Below are 25,540 nucleotides of genomic sequence, written 5' to 3' on the forward strand. Positions count from 1 at the left end.
CCTCTCACACTCTCACCCACCTCCCCTCACACTCGCCTCCCCCCCCCCCCCCCCCCCACCCGTCCATCACGCACCTTCCTTCCTCCCCACTTAAAAGCTGAAGTGCTTCTCGTCTCGCCGTCTTTGCCGGAGCAGGTTAAACAGCAGATTTGGTGTGTCGGGAGTGAAAGGCGGTGGGAGGAAGGGCAGCGGTGGAGTCCGGCCGCCTTTCTTTGGCTTCATTGAGCACCTGCGCTCACGCTCCGCTGAGGAACGAGGAGGCCTCACTCGCTGTCCCGGTGTTTTCTGCTCGAGAAGTTTCCTGGTCAGCTCTGGCAGATCACCATAAGGTGGCTTTTCCCCTGCTCAAAACCTAAAATGAAAGCCAAGAAAATCCTAGAACAGCTAAGGTTGAAAAGAGCTCTAAAATCACCAAGTCCAACCAGGAACCTGGTCAATAAAGACTGCTGTGCACAAACTTTATTTTGCAAACCTCACCGAATCATGGCTAAACTCCTTCATTTACTCTAATGACTAGAACAGGGTTTTTAACACCAGGTTCTGAGTCTCCACAGCACTGAGCACAGTGAAAGTGATAAAAGGCCCACACTGCCTTTATTAAATGTTGTGACTCTGCTTCGCTTTAATTACCTACACGCTTGTGTAACTTTTAAATAATGCTTCAACTTTTAATTTTTCCATCATACAAACCCTGCCTTATTATTCTACTTCAGGCAGTATCTTAAAAATATTACCCCTACTGTAGCTGATTAATTATCTTTTAACCAGGATATTTTAATACTGTCTGATTGATAGTCCTACCAGTATTTTGTATTTCAGAGGTCAGCACCCTGGAAGTTATAGATAGATACAGAGATAGATATATAGGTAGATATAGATATAGATGATATAGATATAGATATAGATATAGATATAGATATAGATATAGATATAGATATAGATGTAGATATAGATGTAGATATAGATATAGATCTCTCCTTTGCATGGCTGATCTCGAAGAGGATCTGATTTTCAGAGAATGAGTGTTTGAGCATTTTTAAAGTGTAGGTGACTTTTCTCTAGTACTGCTTAACACAGTCCTGTGTCAGTAAAGGTAACTGGGATCCATCATCCTGGGGGATAGAGATACGTGGTACATTTGATTTTCACACATCTTTAGGAGACATTTCAGGTGCTAAAGCACATGCCTGTTGCCAGTTTACACTCTGGAATATTGTACATGCCTGGAATATGCGATGTTTGTCCTATAGATCCCGTGCTGTGCCTGAAATAAATTCCTCTGCAGATGCCTAAGCTACCTCAGGGCATGGAAATGGCCCAAATCACCCAGGGAACTCCCAACCCCAGTGTCTATTTTAATTTAGGCAGTGCACCCACATGGAGGTTTGTCATGTATTATTCTGAATATATAATAAAATAACCATGGATCACATTGGGTAGACAGGACATGACTCCAAAGAGCTCTGCTGGAATATCCACATATGTTCTGTTGCATGATACTTTATTTGTCCCAGAAGAATTAAGATGACAGATGATAGCTGAGGTTTGAACTTGTGCATCAGGAAGGCCGCTTTGAATATAAAGGGGGCGGTGTGCATTTTGTGAAACCAGCGATGCAAAGAGGATGCAGCGGAGGAATGGCCGGCAGTGTCATTGGAATGATGACATTTCTGTGGAAACGAGGCAGTTGTTTATGGTGCAGTTCGTGAAGCCAGCCCAGAAACGGGGCAGGGGTGAAGGGGAGGCAGGCGGAGGAGCCTGCGGAGCCCCAGCGCTGGTGCTCCCGGAGCCCTGGGGTAGCAGGGCTGAGACCTCAGGGACACCCCGCAGCAGGAGCCAGGGGAGGGCACTGGGGCTGCCTGACGTGTGTGAGTCCGTCTGTGTCTGTGTAACATCGGGAAGGCCTTACCACCCGAGGTAAGACTTAACTGCTGAAGGAAAAAGAGGAATTTTGGCCGGTACCCACTGTAAATTGTTTTTTTGTTTCTGCAGGCGAACCAGAGAGAGAGGTGGAGTCTAAAGAAGTAGCGTTCCATCACTTTGAACTTGGTGACTGAAGTTCTTTAGGTGACACGTCTTAAAAAGCATTTTTTTTATGGAGGCTCTTTAAAACAAACAGACAGTTTTTGAAAAGAAAGGGTTTAGCGTTAAACTCTGAAAGCTGATCCTCTTTTGTTAAAGGCATTGATGAAAAGCATCTTCTCCAATACAGAAAGGAAGTGCAGACTCCGATGGCATAATTTTCCCTCTTCAGAATCCCTCTTATTTGTCTATTTGTTTATTTGTCTATTTGTTTATTTGTTTATTTGTCTATTTGTTTATTTGTTTGTTTATTTTCTTATTTACTTATTCATTTACTTGCTTATTTTTACGGTTTTCTCTGTAGGAGAGAAGAGAGTTGCTCTGTGTCCCCGGAAAGCGGTGTAAGGATGAGTGGCCGCTGGGAATCTCCCCCTTTTCCCGGTGCTATCCGTTTTGTTGCTGAGTGCCCTCTGGAGGTCTTGGACACGCAGCGACCCGGGCTATCGAGGCTGTGTCTGAGCTTTTCAGGACTCCTTGCTTCAAAGGTTCTCCCTCTCTTTTTTTTTTTCTCCTTTGGAGGGATATTCTAGCCGATCTAAACGAGCAGAACACAGTTAAATTAGCTTTTGGTTTAAGTCAGAATTACAGCATATGAGTTACTCAGAAAAGGTAAAAAATAATTCAAAAATTCATTCAAATTGCTAGACAGCCAATCTGAATCTGTTTCATATTTAGGAGCTTTAATTAGCTTTATCAATGTATCAATCACTATGCTTCCTGCTTATGTTTCTGTTTTCTCCCTAGTTCTCGTTGGGGCTAAAGGGAAACTGCTAAAATACCCTTTGAGCCTCTTCTTGCAAGATATATCAGAGATCTCAGGGGAAGCCTGTTTTCCTTATTCTTCCAGCCAAGTTCTGTAGCCAGAGGAACTCTGGATAACTTCAGTAAGTATAGGAACTTTTGGGTGCTCATTTTTGGTTTTCTTGTAATCTCTGAATTCTCCACTTTTGTCTACACTTCTTCCCCTAAGTGTATCAGTTAAAATAAATACCTGCAGTTGCCCTGACCACCGTGCTGTCTTCATTCAAGATATGTATTAAAAATTCTGACTTGAAGAAACAAAATTTAATATTGCATTATTATTATCACTAATAATATTGGGTTGTGACATGGACTTTTGCCTCTGAAAAGCATTTTTAATTTTTTTTTTTTTTTTTACTCTTGATATGCTTATTTTGCTGCTCGTGTAACAGGTGTTTTTCTTAACCATTTTTAAGGAGAAATCCTAAGTTTAGAGGAAATGAGCACTCAATTATTTAAATTTCCTGAGATTAGAGGAAGAACACTTTGCCAAACAATGCCTCTTCACTTCAAAACCTCTCCCCATAAATTATGTTAGGGGATCTTATTAAAAGTCTTTAAAAATTTCCTATTAAAAATGGTTGATTGCAGTCCAGACCATCACAGCTTTTGTGCTTTCAGTGAAATACCACAGCTGTCGCAAAGAAATATATTGTGAGACAAAAGGTTTTGTTTCCTTAGTCATAAATTATTTTTGTGATATCTGAAGTAAGATAAAACTTTCACTTATGTTTGAGTGAAGGAAGATTCCAGTGATAACTTGTTCAAAAATCTATAAAAAGAATATAAGAATGTAGATCTAGATAGCAAATTAGAATCAGACTTCCTTTTTGTTTAAGGAGAGCAATTATTTCTGAAGTCAGTGAAGATTATAACCAGGGATAATAGCATAACTTTGCAAAGCACTGTGCCTTTATCTCAGTAGAACCTGAAGTTTAAGCTTTCAAGTCTGACCTTTGAGAACTCTACAACAGAAACCTTTGGTGTTGGGCAGTTTTTAAACCAAAGTTAAACAGTCAGTAGTCTGTTTACTAATTGTACTATATTATGCTATAACTATAATACATTACATTACATTACAATAAAATAAAAAAATAGACCTCTTCTGATACTTAAAATTTGTTGTGACCGTATTTGTTTTTCTATTAGCAGATGAGTTTTTTTGCTGTGGGATTCTGCAGCCCTGTAGAGGAGGGAGGGCTGTACCTGCACTGAACAGGCTGTGAAGTTTTTGCTGTCAGGACTGAATTTTGTGTTCACCCAGTCAAGGAGTAGAAGCATATTCCAGGTATGACCTGTGAAAGTAATGAAAATATGAAATTAGTGCACATAAACTAAAAATTATTTGTCAAAATCTTTTGCCAAGTAATTTTGAATGAAAAATATATTAGGACATTCACAATTTGCTCATCCATCATTGTTTTATGGATAAAGGTCAAATTTCTCAGCCTCCTCCCTGCTTGTTATAGAGATTATGGAATAAAGAAAAATAGTACAGGTGCTAGAACTCAGAATTTGAGATATTTTATGTTACAGATGGGAAAAATCAACGTGCTTTTTCTAGTTATCAATAACATTAATAAGTAAGTCAGTTCTCTTTACCCAGTGCCATCTCAAGAGTTTACTGGAATTTGTTTATTTGCTTATTTGTGTATTTAAATCAGGAGTGTAAAAAACAAAAATGAAAGGTGTCCTTTGCTTCTGTTGTTCAAGGAGAAGTGGAGTATGCAGCCTTGATCCTGTAGTAAGATTCATCATTGTAGCCCACTACTCTTTTCCTTCTGAATGATTTTTCTTATAAATTAAAATTCATTTTCATAGTGCTTTTTTTCATGGCAATATATGCTATGCATTCTTTGGGTCAAACTTAGACTGAAAGAACTGTGAAGATGAACATAAATCAAAATAATCAGCACTTGGGAATTATTTCCATTGTGAGGAGGAAGGTATATATTCCATAGCCCATATACCTGGGGCAAAGTGGGGTCAGGTATTTGTGGAATCAGTTGATGCACTCCAGTGTGGATGGGATGCCTGGAGCACACAATTCCATACTGCTCCAGCCATTGCCAAAGGATGTGTGGGGCACGTGGGGGTCAGGGGGGAGCACCTAAAACCTCTGTACCCTTGTAGGGTCCAGCTCTGTGTTCTCACTCATGCTGAATGGCCTTTTACAAGTAATCCCGCTGATGTCAGTGAGACTTTTCTGTAATAAAACGCTGTCTGACAAGAATATGGATATCAGAATCTGGCCCTGCTTGTACTAATTCCATTTTAATGAATACTTAAATGGAATTGTTATTAAAAAAGTCTATTTCCTAATATTCAATAAATCAAAACTATAAAATCGGCTTGCCAGTTGTTGCCACTCCAGTCAAAGCCATTTTCTCTCGTATTGAAAATAATAGTGCATACTGTCTCTATTCAGGAGGGATTAATTGTAATACTTTTATCTGCTTCTTAAGATTTATTTCTAATAATGAAGAGCAGAGAAAAGTAGGGGAGCTTTAAACTTTTATTGTTTTTATTAAAACACCATATATTCATGAGATGTTCCACAAATGCGGAATTTGCTTAACAGAAGCTTTTTTCATGTTTCATAAATGAGCAACTTCAAACCAGAGTTTTAAAAAAGCATTGTTCATTTCTCTGATCATATCCACTTAATTTTATAAGAAGAAGCCTTGGGAACTATGTAATAATGCAGAGATAACATTAAAACCTGCTAAGATTTTGTAGGCTTGTCATTTGATGAGGATTATTGGAGCAGTGTTGTGGTGTGCTGCTGGGGAAGCTACCTGAGATCAGGCTCCAGTGAAGCAAAACAAAGTTGGGTCTCCATAGGGTAAATGTTTTGGGTTTGAGGTGGTTTTTCCCTACACATGGAAGAGGACTGATCTGCTGAGCTTCCACGGTGACAGTCACACTGAGGAGCAGGAGGTATGCTTATGATGCTGTTTGACTTCAGTGCACACTGACCAAATAAAAACAAAAAGCAATGAAAGGAAGGCAAAAAAGAAACAGAATTCACTTAAGCCAATGATAAGCTGTTGTACTGCAAGCCTGGCAGAAAAATTCTAGCAGAGTATTATCCAAATGCTATCCAAATGTTTCACAGGGGTGGGGAGTATTCAGTTCCCTCAAGATGTTCTGCTAGACAACAGGCCAGTTTTCTGATTTTATCCCTTTCCTTGTGCCAGGTTTCCAGAGTCTCTAGCTTTGATGCAGTTCTGTAGACACCCTGATGTGGGGATGAGGATGCCAGCTTCTCCATTGCTCTGCAGCAGCCTACCAAGTTGTTTTTATAAATTACACATTTTCTCCAACCATAAATATTGTTCCTAAAAGGGATACTGAAATGAAGATAATATGACTTTTCAGTAATACGTCTTCTAATGTCAGCCATTCTGTTTAAACTGTTCAATTTTCAACAGAATTAAAGATCTATGCAGTATATTCTACCTCCTGCAGACTGCAGTTGTTAAAAGAAAATAAATCACTTAAACAGGGTCATGAGCAACAAAGGCCAATTTGGGTTCAAAGTTTACAGGTCTCTGCATTTATCAGGTAGAAATATGCTACATTTCACTATTTCATAAAATATCCTTTTATGAAAAAGCCATCAATCTTTGCATGGCCTACTAAAACTGATTTCTCAAATGAAAGAAATGAATGATGACACCAAATCAAAAAATCGTTTATGAGTTTATATTTTTGCAAGACCACCATGACTTTCACATACGTTTTCAATTTTGGTAAGGATGTGATTATCATGTGGATATGTTTTACTCCCACCATTTGTACTAAGGGATCTGTCAGAACTGTGTACCCTTCCTTGAGCAGTTCAGGATTCACTCAGATTTTTTCATTAATCTATAGTGGTTTTTTATCCAGTGATCATTATCGTTTCTGTACATTATCTACAGGTTTTATGGCTTATATATAGATATATATAAAATCACATCTATCATGTGCAAGTTCACATTTAAACTAAGACTGCATTTAAATGACTTTGTTATTTCTCAGAGGTTTTAAACATTTCTATGGAGTGATTCCTGTCTCACACTCTACAAAACATCATCTTAATTACATATTTTTAGTTATCCTTCTGGTCTTATTTTTGTCATGCTTCCTCCAGGAGCCTCCAAGCTCTTTAACCAAAAGGACAATTTAGGTACTTGAAAACAATATTGTACATTTATATTTCAGATACTGTAGTACTACAATGTAGTGGTTTGGGGCAGAACAATATAAGAAATCATTTCTCATTTGGTAATGACAATATAACAAACCAACCTGCTGCACTGGCATAAGGAAAAGTGATTTCTGTTCTGGGTAAATGCTGTGCTCTCCCTTTGGGTCTGCACAGAGCAAGTGAGCTTTGGCCTTTCCAGGTCTCCAGTGAAAATGAGCACGATTTATTAAGTATCATTCTCATAAGTAGAAGAATGCATGGGGAAGTTAGTCCAAACTTTTGAGAAAGAACTTCTTGTTTGGGTTTTTAAGAAGAGAATTTTACTTTTTTTGCTATGGACTTCATTTTGGAAAAAATTGTCACTCTCACACTTTTTTAGGCATTTCACTTTTTCCATTTTGTTTAGGAATGATCTTTTTTAACTCTCTCTGATTCAGTGATGAAAAGGCAAAGTTAAAGAATGTTCTGTGCTTCCTTTGTAACTGAGAAATTAGACTTTTGGTCAGAAAGGGCATTCTATCTAAACATGTATTTATTCCTATCAACTATCTCTAGTCCCTCCTAGGGAAAGGAAAAAAAAAAAGACAAACCCATGAAAAGAATGGAGTTCAGTTGTAATTCTTGGGAAAACCCTTTTGCCAAGTCACACACAGTGTTTGGTGCAGAGTTGCACTGTGGCTGGCATTGCTTTCCTGCAGCCTGTGTTGTGGTGAGTCCTTTCACATCCTGTTCCTGGGTGAGCAGGCTGTGAAACACAGCTGGTGCCACCACCAAAAACTCTGGAAAACCTTACACACAGAGAAAACAGAAACATCTTTCAGTGAGCACTTTGCATTACAAACCAAACATCTTCCCAAAACAAAATCTATCTTCTCTGATTAGACCAAAAGGTAAACAAAACATTCTAGTCATCTGGTGATGACCTTAGAGAAAATGTTGCTGTTAGAGCAGGCAACATAGGAAGTTCTAGATTTATTTTTTTTTAATGACTTTCAGAAAAATAGTACTTACAAGAAATTTGAGGGCTTCTGTCAATGTGCTCCTCAAAGTATCCTGGAAAAAATGCACAAAATTCTGTAAAAGCTCCCTCAGTTGCCAGAACAATGCCCCCAAATCCATAAACAGGCTCAGCAGGGCTCAGTGCGCTTTGCCTTCACATCTCAGTACAGAATTCTGCTTGTCAAGGTTCTTGCAGTCAAGGGCCCGTGGCTGATTCATGCATTAAAAATGCTCAAAGTAGCTGGAAGAATCTGAGGCTGTATGCATAAAATGTAAAGAGCTCATAACCCTGCTTGAGAAGTTGTTCATCACTTCATGGATTCTCTACCTGAGGAAAAGCAGATCAAGGGCTCGGCAGCTTTAGGTGTCAAAAAGGCAGTTTCCATTCTAAGTGGAATGGAAGCATTATCTTAAAAGTATCTTAGAAGCACTTTCCCTCCCTTTGACCCATATAAAATCTGTGGAAACCTTATTAAAAGTCCAAGATATAGCAATATTTTTTCGAATGGCTAAGATAGTCAAATTCCATTCTGGTGACCGTCTCCACTGTAAACACTGTGTGTAATCTTAAATTTGAAGAGGAAGTCTCCAAAGAAAACTTAATTAACGTGTTCTGTAAGTGCCTGCAGTTTTGCAAGTGCACTAGGATGGTCACACAGGAGTGTGTCATGATGTGTCATGTGGATTGGTATGCTGCATCTGATCCTGGCTCTTGGGGGATCACTTGGAGGATGATGGATGGAGCTCCAAAACAGCCTGTCAGAACAACTTGTCCAAGGAAGGCAGGGAAAGAGGAGTGGAAAGGTTCTTCATTGTCTCTTCTCAGCCACTGTTTGACATGCCATGAAATGTAAGCATAATTTCCTTCTCTAATAGAACCTTGAATTTTTTTGTAATCTGTCATTGATTACCAAAGTGTAATCCTGAGAGGTCTGTAGCTGACCCATTGAATCACACCGTTTTTATAGTGTTTTCAATTACAATTTTATTAAAGAATGAAAGATGTTCTGTGAGGAGTATTGAGAGACATCCATTCCAAAATGAGTGGGAAGCTTGTCTTTGCAATGTTTTAAATTCCACTTGCAACCCTAGCAAAGCCAGGGATTCCACCAGTTAATTATGTGCTGTTACACTTCAGTTTCATTAGAGGTCAGGTATAATACAGACTAAACACCGAGAGCCTGTTTTCTCTATATCTTTCATTGTTTGGCATGCCTCTGCTGAATACTCCTTTGGTCAACAATGCTCCTCTTCATGAAGATCTCTGCTCATGAAGAGACCTTTTCAGACTTCCAGTCATTTCTCTGTGGCCCTGCCCCTCTTTGTGCCAGAGGCCCCATAAGTTGTCTCAAAGAGAAGGTTTTGAAGGATATACCTCTCTAAGGTCCCACTAGTGCAGCGTGCTACTATTGTATGAAATGTTCACAAGAGAGCAGAGGGATCTCTAAATCCAAATCTGCCCTAAGCCAGGGTAGCTTTCTACTGCTGAAGAATCCACCTCTCACTAGGAGCTACCACTGTTATTCTCCCTTGCTCTTTAATTCTAAAAGCACGGTGATACGTGATATGTATTTCTCCTCCTCTGTCCTCAAGGACATACTAATGTGCTGCTGGGTTGGAAAATACTTTCTTTAAAAGTGCTCAAATGCTGGAAAGCTCTTTTTTCAGGATAGCTGCAACCTGAGAACATCTTTTCTTAGGGAAAAGAACAGTTCAGAAACTTCTTAACCATTTAAATGCACTGTGAGGTTGGTAATTAAACTTTTTTTTTAAGTTACAGTAAATATAATTATAAAAGCCATGTATTTCAAATAAATAATATATAATTCTATTTTTTTCTTTATTTTCTGAAGAGTCGATTTTTGTGATAAATTTCTTTTTTTAAAAGAGCTGTGTCTTGCTTCCATGACTTGGGCATGGGCACTACTCTTCATATTCTTCTTTTTTTTTAAGTTTACTGTATCCTGTTGTCCTTCTTGTCTGAGAAGTATCTTCAGAAAACCATGAAGATCATGTAATCAGACAATCACAAAATCATCTTCAAGGAAGCTTTGCATCCTTGTTGCTGCTGAACTAGATATTGTTCATAGCAAGGCTAGATGTTGAGGACAGTTTCAGTTTAGTTCCAATTGGCATTTTCCTTTCAAATCTCATATTCCTGATATTAACTTTGCATTCTGGAAAGTGAGCATTTTTCACTGAATAGCCATGGTCAGGGGTAATTTGCATTGGTGACTAACTTTGAATGTAAATAACACGGTGAGGGATGTTCTTACAGACTCAGAACTCTGCACTCAAAAAGAGCTTTAATAGAAACAGCTTTTTTTTAAAAAAAAACGTTTTTCCTCCTGTTAGCATTTGGCTGGATTTTCTGTCAGTTGCCTGGTGTATTGGTGGAGTTCTACATTTGGTCTCCCACTTTCCAAATCATCAAGAAAACTCTCTGCTTAAAGAGCAATTATGGGGCTGTGCATGTTCAGTCACCCGGTGGGTTTGAACAAAAGTCATCAGTTATGTCGCAGTGTGTGTTAGTTTTGTAAGTGTCGTGTGAAGGCTGACAGAGATCACATTTCTGTGTTTTGCTGCTCGGTCCAGCCCATAACCTCCAGAGGTAATGGATCTCTGCAGAACCTCTCTGGAGCAGGTCACCAAACAGTGCAGGATTTCAAGAGCTGATGCACTTTTATTGCTCCAATATCCTTGTCATGGAGGTGATGGGGTTTGGGCTGTGGTTTCAGGTATCAGTGTGGTTTTACATCTAAGGCTGAGCCCTTTTGGTAAGTTGGATGCTTTTTTTTAAAGAGCTTTTTCTTTTGTTCTTAGAGATGGATTGCTTCTAAGTAATAGACTTCTGAGTGTACAGATTCATAAATGCCATAATGGAAGGACTAAATGCCTGTACATGCAGAACAGCTGGATTCCAGCACTGGCAATGCTGTTACAGAGGACTCCAGGCCTGAGAAACTCCTGAGAAGCATGAGGAATTTATCAGAGCATGGCTCAAGCACAAATTACATGAGTTTGTTGAAGAGAGTGACACCTACAACCCTGGGCCAATCACAGACTGATCATGCTGCTGGCAAAGTTACATTTTCTTTGAAGGTATGTTGTGAGAACTGTGGTTGCTATGTTTTACTCTTGGAACTTACAAGTGCTTGCTAAATGGACTGGGTCTCTGACCATTGAAGCCCCAATATAGCATTATAAAAACCAGAATAATCCAGCCAACTGGATGAAGTCCCCTAAAAATCTGTTTATTACTAAAAAAAAAATAAAACCACATAGTTATTTCCCCCCTTTTTAAAAATGGAACATGATAGAAGCCTGGGATTTACAGGAAAGTTTTGAAGTCCTGGAATGTGTGTTTTATTACATGTGTGATCTACAGTTCTTTATGCATGAATTTCTCTATTCATTTCTAGTGCAGCAGAGGGCAAGTCTTACCCCACTCTTAGTTACAGCAGTTCAATTCCAACCTCACCAGTGATATTCAGGTTCCCCCAGAGCTGCCCTCTGACAGCTGTGGGATTTACATTTACATGGGTGTTCTGGCATGATTTGGGAGTAATACCAGGCTTCACAGCAAGGCACTGTGCTAAATAATCACAGTTTTCCATGGTTCCTTGGGCCCACTGAGGTCCAATCTTACCTTCCACTGCCAGAAGCCCTGGCCTTCCCACCAGGAGAATAATCCCTGCATTAAATCCAGCATTTCACCAGTGACTTCTGATTTTGCAGGCTTCCTCTTTGCTGTTTTTTGCATGGATTTCCAGATGCAGTAGCCCTGTTATCCTGACAGATTTTTATTGTCATGTCTGTGCTTTGTTTGTTGCAAGGTGAAAGCCTGAGCCCTCAAGGGCTGTGTGCTGGGTGTACAAGTCTCCAGGATATTCAGCAGGAAGAAAATCAGGAAACATACATAGTTCTTTCACTGACAATAAATATTATTGGTAGCACTGAAACCCTTATGATAACAGTTTAAACTGAAATATGACAAAAATTGAAGGGTCGGGATCTGGACCCAAATATTTGGAAATACTTGAAGGTTCTTTTCTTTTGAATTGTTTTTTTTTAAATAATTTTTGTTGAAAAGATTTTTTTCCCTGTGCGTGTAGTAAGGTGAGGCCTATAAAAACTTGGTTCCCCACTTTTGTGTTAAATGTGCATGTTAAGGCGTTTTAGTGGCACTGAGTCTATTTTATGTGTTCTTTAGAAAGTAAGACATGAAAACTTTTAAAAGATGTTGTTTTTCTTGACTTCACCTTCATTAATCTTATTTAGTTTCTGTAAGAGGTTATTTTGTGAGCTCCACCGATGGGTAATGTTTTCTTTTCCAAAGTTCATGATTCTTCTATTCAAATCACTAATTTTCACTGTTACACTCCAGTGGTTTAGTGCTTCCCAGGCCTCCAGGAATGAGTTTAATTAGCAATGCTGAATAAATTCTGAGACATGATTCATCTTTCTTGTCACTTGGCTCTAAGTAACAAAATTGCAATTCAAAGATGTACTTAAAAGCCTTGTGAGAATAACTTCTGGGAAAAGACTCATATAAATTTGGAAATGAGGATTTTACCTGGCTGCTTGTTTTCAATTTAGCTAAAAGATATAGGATTCAGTCATATGTCCTTGAAGTCCCTGGTATATTGTTTTAAAAATACTGAGCTGTACTTGTCACATAGATTCCAAATTAAAGCTCTGCATTTGGGCTTTTTTAGATGAAGTAATTGACTTGACAAATTTCAATACTCTCCTAGATCTAATGTGGTTATTTTTTATAGTGATTTAATTTTTAATGTGATTTAACTTGTCTCCATATATTTATATTTTGAACTGAAAATACAGAAGGGAGAATCTCATTCTCCAGTGATCCTAAATGTTGCAGTGCAGAAGTCCAAATTTTGCCATGCCCTTTTCTCTGAAGCAAGAGAAGGTGTATTTCTGAGACATAGTGTCACAAGGGGAAAATGGGGAATGCAGGAAAGGAGTGAACTCAGGAAAGTGATGTTTAAATATAAACTCTTGTTCCAGCATGTCCCACCAGGCAGTGCCAGCAGCCCAGAGAGAGCAACAGGATTTTGCCATGCTCTGTCTCCTGTGCACCAGGGTCAGAGCATTTCACACCATCAATGGATGAGAACTTCTCCTCAAAACACCTGTGGGAAGATTTAAATATAGTCTTCCAGAATTTATAAAATTACTCTTAAAAGAAGTAATTATAAAATTATACTCTTACAAGAATAACTTGCCCTAGGAGAGCTGTAAGCCAAATGAAGCTGAACTGCTTAAATCCCAGGTTTAATTCCGAGACTACTTCCTCTACTCCAGCACATGGAGCACTGTGAATAAAAAATATGGATTGTTTAGCACCTTTCATATGTAGGCACAAAGAATTTAAGGACAAATTGTGGCTGTAGCCAGTTCCCTGGATTTTGTCAGATTCAAACAGATCCTGAATGTTATTTTAATGTAACCTTAAAAGAGCCCCGTGCTATTAATTTTGTATTTATTACAGTTGCACTGACCCTAATGAATTTTTTAAAATTAATTTGACAGATGTCACAAATATTTTCAGTGCAGTTTAACATCATTAAATATAAGCTTTCCTAGAAAAGAAGTTCTATGAAGTGAACGTACGGCGAGTGCCAGTGCTGGATTCTGGAAAGTCATGGGTGTCCCATGGGACTTAGAACACAAAATGTTGGGGAGTAATGTTTATGGGGAAACTTTACAAGGTTCTCCCTCTCATGTCTCGTCAGTACCTCTCACCTAGAAAGACAAACTTCTCTAGAAAGGAATCTGTGTATTAGTTTAGGTATTGTGTATAGCTGATTATGCCTTCAGAACCAAATTCAGTGACCTTAGGAACCTTTTTTCAGATTTTAATGTTTTTTTTCTTATCATTTCTGTTACTTTGCTCACATGTAAAGGCCAAGAGGGCGAAACAGAGACTCTGTAAAGGAAGGGTTATTCCACTTCCTTGGAGACATGATCTTGTTTTATGTGAAGCCTGCACTTTTTTTTTGCACCTGACGGACCTTGTTCTGCTTGGAAGAACGACAAAGAATAAATCATAGTTCCTTACCTTGTATGTGAACTTGTGGAGCAGTGAAAATACATGGCTATAATCCAGGCCATCAAAAATATAAAATGAACGATTTGAGGACTGGATTCTACTGGATTCCAATACTTTATAAACTTTAGAGCATTGGTAGTGTCCCCATCTGGAATATAAATAAAGGAAACCCTTCCAAAGGTTTATAGGACTGTATTTGGTGCTCTCTTAGTGCCCTAATTTATGATTGTTGGAAATTCACAAGCTGTGAAATGTGTTGGTCACAGAGCTGATGGCAATAACTTCAGAATATGAATGAGAGCATCTGGGTTGCTATTTACCTTTGTTTCACAAAGTCAGCTTTTTATCTTTGCATCATTTAACCCCAGAAATATGGCTGGGTTAGACAGGCATGTGCAGCCTTCCTCTGTGGAACAGAAGATTTGCTTTCTCTAACTTCAGTAGTTTCATCTGTGAAAAAATTTACCTTTTGCTGTACCACCTTTGTCTGTTCCTCTACAGGAATACAAAGCAAATAAAGGTAAATAAAAATAAGCAATAGCTGTCCTTTGTAAAAGCAAAAAGGTGATAAGACTCAGAAATTCTTCATTTTATGTTCACTTTATAAAGGCTTGGGTAAGGTGAAGGCCCAGGCAGCAAGCCTGCATGGCACTCAAATCTCATTTAAACCCCACTTTGCAGACTTTAATTAGTGCATATAAATATTGCTTGGTTTTATTTACAGGTTAATTTCTCTGTGCCTAACTTTCATGCCTTGGAGTTTCAGTTTCCATATTTGTCAAATAGTGGAGACATGCTAAAACTTTCTCAAATATTTGTCAATTGTCACGAGGTTTTCTTGGGCAGAAAATTACAATACTGAGTCTTGCTATTGTTCGCCAAAAATAGGAATCTACTGGAGATGGTTACTGTCTGCTAAAACTTCTTTTGTGTTTGATGTCCAGAATTTTGAGACTAAATCAGGGATACCTTGGTGTAATTTAGTGGTCTGTGCTACGTGGGAGTTGAAACCAGGTAATGACCTTGGCTGCTTCAAATCTGTGCCCCACTAAGTGTTTTTTTACCACAAAAAGAAGAAACCTTAACTTCTGTGGCAATTGGTGACTCTGCTTCAAGGCACTGATATCCAAATCAGGATCATTCTTTAATTGTGTCATGACTGGATATAACATTCCAGCCTGCATTTGTTTGCAAAACTTCTTGATACTTTTCTGAATTGATGGGTTGGTATAAACAAAACTTAGAGGCTGTCACCATATCTTATTTTCTGGCCTTACATGACTTGTGTCAGCCCTGCTGAGATAACAGTAGATATTATTTGTGATCAGTCCCCTTGCTTGACTTCACATGTATTTATGGACACAATTTTTGACTGCTTGACTTTTACTGCCTCCAGGCCTCTTGGTACAACACATACATATAAAGCACCATCTTAAGGACTGGCCAGCTCTAAAGAAATGGAGTGAGGACAAAAAAAGATAGAAATAATATTTTCTTGAAAGAGTGAAGGAGTTCTGCATCCAGTGAGATGTGAAACTCTTTCACTTCTGATGGGTCCTGTCTCATGGCCAGCACAGAAAACATCTTCCTCCTTCCTTTGTGAGCAGAAGGAGTTTTACAGACAGGAAACAGCAGTGAGCCAGGGCCCGAAAGCCTTAGATCAAAGGAGATATGTTCAGCTTTGGTGCCTTAACCTAGGTTTGGGTTCAGGCTGTTGGTCAGGCTGGAGAGAGGTCTTGGACTACTAGTTCATGCCAAAGGACTTGTAAGTGCAAATGGTGTCAGGGGGTCCTGGTGGGGTAATCAAGAGAGAGGACAACACAATTTGTGCTTTAGTGTTTGAGAGGTTAAAGATCAGGCTAAACATTGTCTGGTGCCTTGAAGAACTGCCTCTGAGCATGAATGCAGAGGTAACCCAGCACCTGTGTTGTGCTGCCAGCTGCCCTTCTACTGGGCATGTCCAGCACTGGCCACGGGGTGGCTTTTCACAGGTGACCACTACAGATCTCTGCTTTGTGGACAAAATTTTGGAATTGAGAGGAACGAGGGAGCTGGTGCAGACTGGAACTCCTCATTCTTTCACTTCAAGCATGCAAGTTAGTTATTCTGTGAGTGAACAAAAAAGAGTTCCAAAAAGAGAGCTCATTACTTGTTCATGTGTCTCTAATGCATTTTGAAGAGCTTATTTACAGAGGTGTCAGTTCAACATTGATAATTTATCATACTAAAATGGCAATGGAAAACTAGTCTTCCTCTCATGCATACCTTGTCTCTTGCTTTTGTTGAGGTTTATTTATTTTACACTCTTCTTTGGAGGTTTTGGGTCAAGCCACGTGCTGGAGCTACCTTTCTGCAGTTTAGATGTTGAAAAGCTCTTGGATAAATGATGTGAGAGGAACAATACAAATATTTTTAAGTGTCCTGAATGGCAGATGGTTTTGAAGAAGGTATAACATTAAAGATCATAGGTAGTGCTGAGTCCAGTGTTTGTTGTGTCCAAGCAGAGTGCAGATATCATGTGATATGTCATTGTTTTATCAAGCTTGATGTGATGTGGAGATAGCTGAAATACCCCTGCAATGTGCTGCTGATAAGGATGTGTGTAGTATATATGTATATATATTTATGTCTTAACCTTTATGAAAATATCAATTGACAGTATTCTGTAGCTTTTTTTCTCCAGCTTGTAAATAGTTACAGAAGCCTATAATAAATATCTTATTATTTATATATTTCATTAAAATTGCTGAATTCCTCTTCTTCTACATGTTGAGACTTTAATTCTAGATAGGCTTTGCAGCTTATGTTCATGATCAGAGCATACTTTTTCCAATCAGGGTGCACTTCTTTTTTAGGGTTTCTGTTTTTGAGAACTTTAAAAATTAGTATTTTACTCAGCTGGTTGTTGGGTGATTCTAACTTAGTGTTTCATTACTGTGCTATGTTTTTTATTTCCTCTGCTGAATTCTAGAACTGCAGTTGCAGAGAAATTCATCCAAGATTCTCTGTCATTTACTGTACGATTAATTTTCTAATAATCTTAGGTAATGCATTTCTAATTTGGATCCCTGTTCATTTGTTTTATCACTGAAAGGAAGAATACACAAGAGAGGCTCGGGTTCATGTCAGTATTTTCTTCTTCTAAGGTTTCCACAGCCCACTTGGTGGTCTCTGACCATCACTTATGGCTCAAGATTATTTCCAAAACCAGTGACCTTAGGCAGTTCCAAAAAAAATCCATTCTAGAGCCTGGAGTCCCACTGGGCCTCCACTGCTGGAGGAGTGGAGGATACCACGCTGAGTCCCAGCCCCTTTCCTTAGTGCAATATCTGTAAAAACAAATGCAATCTAAGCAAAGATTAGATTAAGTTTGATCCCATTGTCAACCTAATTTTGTCTGATTTGGCTGTGTCTGCTTGCAAGTGGAGAAGCTTGGCTAATAGTTGTGCAAATGCTGTATTTTGGAAACTTTCTCTTTCTCTTTCCTTCTGGTAACTTTTTCTGGTTATATGATACCAAGCAGGCAAGCAAAAGTGATTAATTGTACACAACTACAGTGCCAGCTTTTCCTCCAAGCCTACTAAAAAAAACCCTGATGTTGCCAGTCGTGAAGTCAATTTCATTTCTAAGAAAATACAATTTTTATTCATTAAATTCATGGTGACATTTATTTGGCAACGGGAAATTTGTGATCAGAATGTTCAAGTTTTAAATTCTTTCCCAGTCACATGCAAAGTGCAGCTGTGGGTTTCTCACAGGGAGCACTGAGCAAACAGTAAGGTCCCAGTGAAAACAATAACCACGGTGTGGTGCAGTATATAGTGATATTTTGCATAGTAGCTTTTGTAAATATGGAAGGATTTTGTCTGCAGTTTATAGATAACTTTTGTTCAACAACAGCTGCAGCAGAACAGCTCAGATTATGCAACTGCCTTAGAAGAGCCTGGACTAGACTCACCCAGTTGTAATCAGGTTGAAAATTTGTTACCTGGGAGTTGAGAAATGAGCCTGAAAGAGGCAGGAAATTGCTTCAGAGGGGTAACTGAGATCCAAATAATTGGGCAGAGAGTTGCAGTGGGAGGGAGCTGAGCCTGGGAGAGGACTGGGGATTGATGCATTGGCAGGGATGGGATCCCAGGTCAGGACTGAGAGCCCAGAGGTGCCACTGCAGCCAGCTGGGATTATCAGTCACATCAGGCAAGGGTGATTTGTCAGGGTGGGAGACACTGAAACCCAAGTCCAACTGCACCATTTCCAAGCTGTAAATCTGTGAGCACTCTTCAGAAAAAGATGTCTCTCTACTTACAATTAGATTTCTCCAAATAAGAAAATTGTGAGGTCTCATCAGCAGCCTTGTACTTTTGGAGACATCTGTGTTTAGTTTACTGCAGATTAAAAAAAAAAAAAGGAACAAAGTAAAATGTTCCTCTCTGGAAATTTGTTTAGATTAAAAATGAGCAGGCTTTGTATGTAAAAGAAAGGTATGGTCTACCTAAGTTAGAGCTGTGAATTATTATGAATTCTTATGATGAATTATTATCAGAAAGGTTATTTTTATTTCTAGTGGTTGATGTATAAATGGCAAATCCTGTCTTGGAGAAAGTAGTTTATTATGGGCCATGAAGCTGGAATAGCAGTGCTACATTCAGAGTCATGGTTTTATCTTAAAGGGACTTCTTATGATTTTGCTTTATACAGAAGCCAATAGGAATACTCAGAGGTGTAAGAATAGCTCACAGAAATTAGAACACCACGTGTAAGCCATATTTTCATATGTGGTGATGGTGGCAATGACTTAAAACCACATTTAAAGATAAGTATTGGAGACTTCAGGTTGCAGAGGTGTACATTACACAAACTTCTTTTTGGATTCTATATTTTTTTTCTCTTGTCACAGCTCCTGAGTTCACACTGTGGTGAACTGAATGTATTTCTGAATTAGCCACAGTAGCATTGATTAGATTATGTTTGAGGATTTGGCCCATTCTTTTAGAAAGTTCCTCAAATACCTTGAGAAGTTGTGTTACACTTTTAAAATCCGGGAAGGAACTCATACATATGACTTCAGCATGTTTTAAAATCCCAGTTGTTCGCAGATAGATGATCTTTATCTGTTCAGGATTTACCTGGGTTAGTTTCAAAGGATCAGCTTCTGTCTGTGTTATTCAAAGGACTGTATGATTAAAGTTTAAATTAGATTTTGGCAATGCAGGGTGTTTTGCACACCCCCAACCCACTCCTGGTATATTTGGGCTAAGAATAAAGGGAGTAGATTCTCTTAAAACACATTTTGGAGTGTTTTCCTCAAGACTTGCACAGCTCCAGACTGTAAACTGTTTAGACGACCCTTCAGAGTTTATTTGCAAACCATAGAGGGTACAGCAGAAGCAGCCATCCATCCATGACCCCTGAGTTATTCATGCTCGTGTTTACTAAACAATTCTACCTAAAGCAGAGAGATTAGGAGCTTAATTTGGAAAGATGTTTGTGCTGCAGCACACTATGTCCAGTACCCCCAGCAGAGGCACAGAAACAGGGCATGGCAGATAACAGCTGCCTTTGGTGTCCCCAGAAAACACAGGGACTACAAAAGAACCTGGTGCTATTTCTGTGGAAACAAAAGATGTACCCTGGAAGAAAATGCCTGTGGAATAACAATAACAAAAATAGCTTCAAATATACTTAGGACATGTTGGGCCAGTTCCACAAAGAGTCAAGTAAACAGAACTTTAAAAACAAGCAGAGCTGTTTATCAGGGGAAAAGATTTTCAAAATGGCATAACTGCAGTCAGCCCTTGCTGTGATGATACACAATCCTTTCTCTTGCAATACCATACTCTTTGAGTTTGGAACATGATCAAACTGGTATGAAAATACATCTTAAATACCTGCTGCAATATGTCATGATGGGCATGCCACCTGGTTGCTTTCAGTCTATTAATTGCAAATTTGCCATTAAAACAATTTTTATTTTAGAGGAAACTAACAGAGCGAGAACCTGTATGTTTCCACAGGTGTAGCTATGATCCTCTCTGAGTCCCAAGGGATCAGAGTATTCCTCCTACCACAGTGAAAGTTCTGTACACACTGGGAAAATGAAAAGCAGCCACCCAGGTCACTGATACCTATTAACCATCAAGTGAATTTTCTGAACTTCTCTGTTTTCTTCAGAGCAGGAGGCACTAAAGCAGTTTTGCTCAAATCTTGCATGCGAACACTTCTGCTAAGCTTGAAGGTGAAACTATTTAACAGACAAATAAGTATAGAACAAGTAAAACAATAAACAATTGTAGTACCAGAAGAGCATCCATATAAAAGAATTATACAAATAATTTATCACTTACAGCTTGCTTTGACTTGTATCCAAGTGAGTATACCATTCCCATCTGAATCTTTCTGTTTAGTTTTGTTTCAAATTCCCTTTTTCAAGCCCTGATTAGTGTCTTTGAGATGGTCAGTTTGCTAATATTTTATCATGGGAGCTAAAAAAAATCTGATCCCTTCCTGTGATGAGAAGATTGTACAATTTTTTTAAAAATCAACTTTTTGCACACAGCTTTTATATATTTTCTATTCACTGGACAGTGTGATTGAATGTTAAAAAAAAATGCCTTCCCTGAACTAGCACTTTGGTTTCTTATTGGTTGGAGTGGAAATGTTTCATGTGGTGCTTACTCAGATCAGCTTTGTCTCTGTGTTGATCAATATTTTATCTCTTAAAACTGAAATACTGGGCTGCTAACTGTAATCCTGCTTCTTAGCTTTGATAACTCTTTTAGGCTGGAGAATCTCTCACACACTGCAAAGATTGTTTGCAAGATTAAGTTGACCCTGTACACCTCGACTTAGAAAGTTTTCTATTCTCTTGTAGAAATACTGAGCAGGTAGTAAAAGAACATATGTTCTAACATATGTTTGTTGAATAATTGTTGTTAGGAGACAAAATTACAGTCAAGGAGGGGCATGCTGCTTTTAAAATATTTTTTTTTTTAATTTAAGCCTTTAACAAATGAGGATGTATGCTTCACATTTCAAAGGTTTTTAAAGTAACAGGTTGTTAAAATATACAACTTTGAAAACATTATCAAATTCAAAATCTCTTCAGCTCTGTCCACATACTTTTTTTCTTCCACTTCTCTTTCTGTGTTACCAATATGAAAGAGTATTTGGTGGCAAACAAGGAATCCAAATTCTGGCATAATCCCAAAGGGAATTCTAGCAGAGATCACTGATAGAAATTAAAGCTCTGATGCTATGGCTGGATGCTCAGCATTTCCAAAGACCTGTACAAAGCCAATACAAAGAAATCAGCATAAAGAGCATGTTTCTATAATTCCCACGTTTCTAAGAACAATGAAATTAACAATTAAAAAAACCCAAAACCCAACAGTAAAAAATCCCACACATAAGTTTTGTTGTTCTCTCCTGAATTTAGGAAAATGGTCAGCCCCAGCTAACCAGTTCTAGATGAACCTGCTTGAGCAGGAGGTTGGACCAGATGGCCTCCAGATGTCCCTTCCAACCTCAACCACAGAAATCTGGGATTCTGTGAAAACCAGAATATTACTGGGATGTGAGTTGAAATTTTCTCTATATACAAACAGTCAGTAAAATTTGTTCATTTTTTTACAGCTGTTGTAATTCACTTTCCCAATAAACCTGCACTATCATTTTATATTTGAACACAGAGTGGAAACTTACCCAAAACAAAGCTGTTAGTTCAGTCTTCCAAAATAAAGAGGTGGGTTTGTTTGTATTTAAAAATCTGTTTATAAATGGCCATAAAACATAAAAAAGTCATTGGCCCAGGGTGTTCTGATGCTGTGTCTGTGCCTCTCCAGTGATGAGCTGTAGACCAAACACTTTAGTCCTGAGCACTTTGAGTTTTTAGTAAATACTGATCAAAAAACAATGGGGGAAAACAGCAGAAAAAGACTAATCCATTTATTTTCAGGAAATTGTCTGACCTTGGTTTTGCTAATTACTAGTTCCAGAAGAAAAACATTTTATTCTTTGATTCTAGTCCTTCACTTTGAAGATTATTGTTATAAGCACGTATCAGTCTTTGTTCACTTGTTGATACACACATAAGGTAAAGTTCTTGTTCCTCTAGTATTTCCAAATTCAAGTTGTCTAACCTTCCACATTCTCATTAACAGACTTTACATGATTTTTTTTCCATGGAAATTCCAACTTAGGCTGCATGGCTGTTTTAAGGAAGGGGTTTCTTTTGATTTTGGCATGCAAAATTTAACAAACACATCATAATTTAGTTAAGTGTTTTTGAAGAGATTCAAGATTTTAAAAGGATGTGCTTAAATTCCTGAGCTGCTGATATCACTGCTGATACCACGTGGAATTGCTTGAGCTCTGGGGAAGGCCTTTCAATTCAGAGACTGAGTAAGAGACCAGAATTTAGCTTTTTGACAGGGGAAAGGAGTGCTTAAAACAAACCTACACTGGGATGGCAACATGAGCAATATAATAAGCACAGCTTCTTACAGCAGCATGTGCAGAAGCTGTAAATCTGCCCATGGAGGGCTCAGCAAGGGCTGTTAATTCAAACACTTCTCTGAATTCACTGGAGCAGGGGAGGGATCCAGGTGGTCATGAACCTGTCTCTGTTTCTCCTTGCCACCTCAGAGCCTCCCAGAGCACTTTGGGACAAACTCTCCCTTTGTCTCATTTTCATTTGTTGGGGGAATAAAGGTAAAATGATGTTTAAGTCTCAGTCTCAGGTGGCTGATGTGTTCCTTTCCTTTTCCTTGTTTGAGAGGGTTTTTTTTTTTTTTTTACTTAAGGGAGGCATTTGTCCCTCTTCTAAAATTCCAAATGGTTTTCAGGCATGAAGGTGGGAAAAAAAAGTTGTCCCTACTGCAACCCTGAAAAACTGAAGGGTTTTCTCCCTTGAGCATCCCAAAGGCAGGAGACAAATACAGCAATTCGTTCTGCAAAATACAAATGCAGAGCATGATCTTGGCTTCATCAATCAGGAGACTACAAGGAACAGCATGAGGCTTACACAAACAATCACACACTTCCACACATGCCCTGTGCTTACCTCCTCACACTTAAAATTTGCTGCAAAACTTTCAGTTTTGTACCCTGCTTGTTTTTTTAACATTTCTGAGAACATTTCTGTTCAGCTTGTAGGACTTCTGCAAAGGTCTTTCAGTTTTGTGAACAGCAAGTGCTTAAATTAATTGGAAATTAAATGAAAAAGGGTTTTTTACAGTGAGGTATTCTTGCTCTGCTATTGCTCAACAAAGTGAAATGAGGACTCAGCCTCTGCAGTGATATATAGTATTTACTTAGTGTCAGATGTAGGTGCGGCTAGCAAGGAAAATTGTTGCAACATATTTTTTCTTTCACAAAGTGCAATTAAGAGTGATATTACTTGGAATTAATTGAGATTGAGATTTCTTTGAAGCTGCTCATCATTAGCTTATATTTTCCCTGTGGTGGCTTCTTTTCCCTTGACAAGTACAGCTGAGTCTTTGTGCATTGCTATGGCAGGATAAAGTGATTGGAAAATCCCTGCAGCTGGTAGAGAGGGAAGCAGACACTCCCTAAAATCTCCCTTCTGAGTTTTTATTAATGATCACGCTCAATAAATGATCTCATCACATAGTGCATATTGTGAGAGGGTTTACTGGGAAGAAGAGGTGCTCTCGGTGGCCTGTAGCTGATTTTGGGGGGATGGAACTGAGTTAAGCCTTTAGGATTCCTAAAACTGTGTCTGTGAGAAAAAAGACCAAAATCTTGGAGTGAAAAAGTAGATTAAATCTGTTACTTGTGAGGGCAAAGGGAGTACTGTGTTTCCAAGACATATTGCAGTGGCAGAATTACAGCAGTACTAATTCCTGAGCATTCTTGCCCTAGGCTAGGAGTCAGGTCTTTTCCACACCAGTGTTGGCTTCTCCCAGATCAGCTCCTGCTGTCTGGGATACCTGAGTGGGAACTGCAGGGTGAGATCCAGTTGTAGATAAAACAATATTATTATTTAGGTTGTTAATGAGCTGCCTTATGCTATCTCATGGTAAATATGATTAAGAAACCACGACACAGAGTGGCTGTAGCCTGTTCCCTGTCATTTTGGGTTTCAAAACACTTGTTTTGTGTCTTTGGCAAAAAATGGGGGAGTGGTAGTGGCATTGAATGAGAGGGTGAACTTAGCCTGAAGTATCGTTTCCTTTTGCCAAGAGCAAAGAAATTATAAAAACAAATTCTTGGCTGAAAACTTAAAAGGATAGGTTTGGAATGTTATCTTAAAGGACGTTACAATCCTGGAGCTTCCAGTCATACCCCAGATAAAGCACTTTGTTTATACATTATCCCATTTCACGTACAATGCCTCTATGGGAGATGGGCTCTAAGGATTCATCCTGGGTTTGAAGGACAAAGAGTTTAATTAGAGGGTTTCTTCTTCCTGTAATCTGCTGGTTTTATTATTACATCACACATGACATCTACATTTTTTGCAGCAAGTGCTGGTTAAACTGTTCAAACAGATTTCATACAACGGTTCTAGGATTTACTCCCTTTCAGGAAGCCAAGAGAAACTTTAGAAATACACAGTATTTACGTCAGTGTGATCTGGTAAAGAATCCAGGAGAGAGATTTTAGTAACACCTTTACCATCCACTTTGGACTTTAATTTGAGCTTTTGTATTTGTGTTTTGTTTTAAAGAAAATGAGACTTTTGGAGCTGTGAGAATTAAATTGGTATTGCCATTTCTATACTGATAAATTACCTGAAATTTGACATTTCCAGCAATATGGATACCTTCATGACTGAGAGAGATTACAGCTTGAATAATGCTCAGCACAACCAGTAGCTCCTGAAAAAACCTCACTGCCTTACAGCAAGCGTTGTTGTTGAAAACAAACCACAAAGAGCTAAATTTTGGGTTTGTGGGCTTTGATAATAAAAGAAGGTACAGTTCTGGTTTCCACTGGAGCTGACAGCAAAACTCCAGTTGTCTACATTAGCAGCAGGATTTCTCTGCACAGCAAAGCGTGGGAGAGTTGCAGAAGATCTGTAAATGTTTTTGAAAGTCAGTACTAACTTTGGTTCTCCTATGTGCTAAGGAAAAAAAATTAGTTTTCTCCCTTGAATACGTGGCATTTTCCCTTCTTTTAGTTCTGCTTGGTAACTTGCTTTTACTTGTGCCTAACTTAAGGGCCTAGAGAACAGAAGGTGTGGTCTTCTAAAATAAACTTGTATTGTTTTTTGTGGGATCCACTTGATGCTTCACACTTTTGCTTTAGCAGTAAAAGTGACTTGTGCTGACAGCTGCTGTAATTGCTGTGCACGGAATAAAACTGTCTTTGTTTTCTTGCTCCACTTCTAAAATGTAAGTGTATTCTTGCAGATCTAAGCTGAA

At 38.7% G+C, this 25,540-nt stretch overlaps 1 long non-coding RNA gene across 1 annotated transcript; it reads left to right on the top strand.

Moving 5' to 3' along the window:
- Nucleotides 1–45: 45 nt before the first annotated feature.
- LOC131574687 (uncharacterized) lies at nucleotides 46–11,123 on the top strand. The gene is made up of 6 exons (XR_009276563.1): nucleotides 46–135; nucleotides 1,993–2,067; nucleotides 2,387–2,567; nucleotides 2,827–2,966; nucleotides 4,036–4,171; nucleotides 10,901–11,123. It is a non-coding gene; the product is annotated as an uncharacterized LOC131574687 (long non-coding RNA).
- Nucleotides 11,124–25,540: the final 14,417 nt, after the last annotated feature.

The sequence above is a fragment of the Poecile atricapillus genome, chromosome 1 (assembly GCF_030490865.1).
Source record: "Poecile atricapillus isolate bPoeAtr1 chromosome 1, bPoeAtr1.hap1, whole genome shotgun sequence".
NCBI classification, from domain to species: domain Eukaryota; kingdom Metazoa; phylum Chordata; class Aves; order Passeriformes; family Paridae; genus Poecile; species Poecile atricapillus.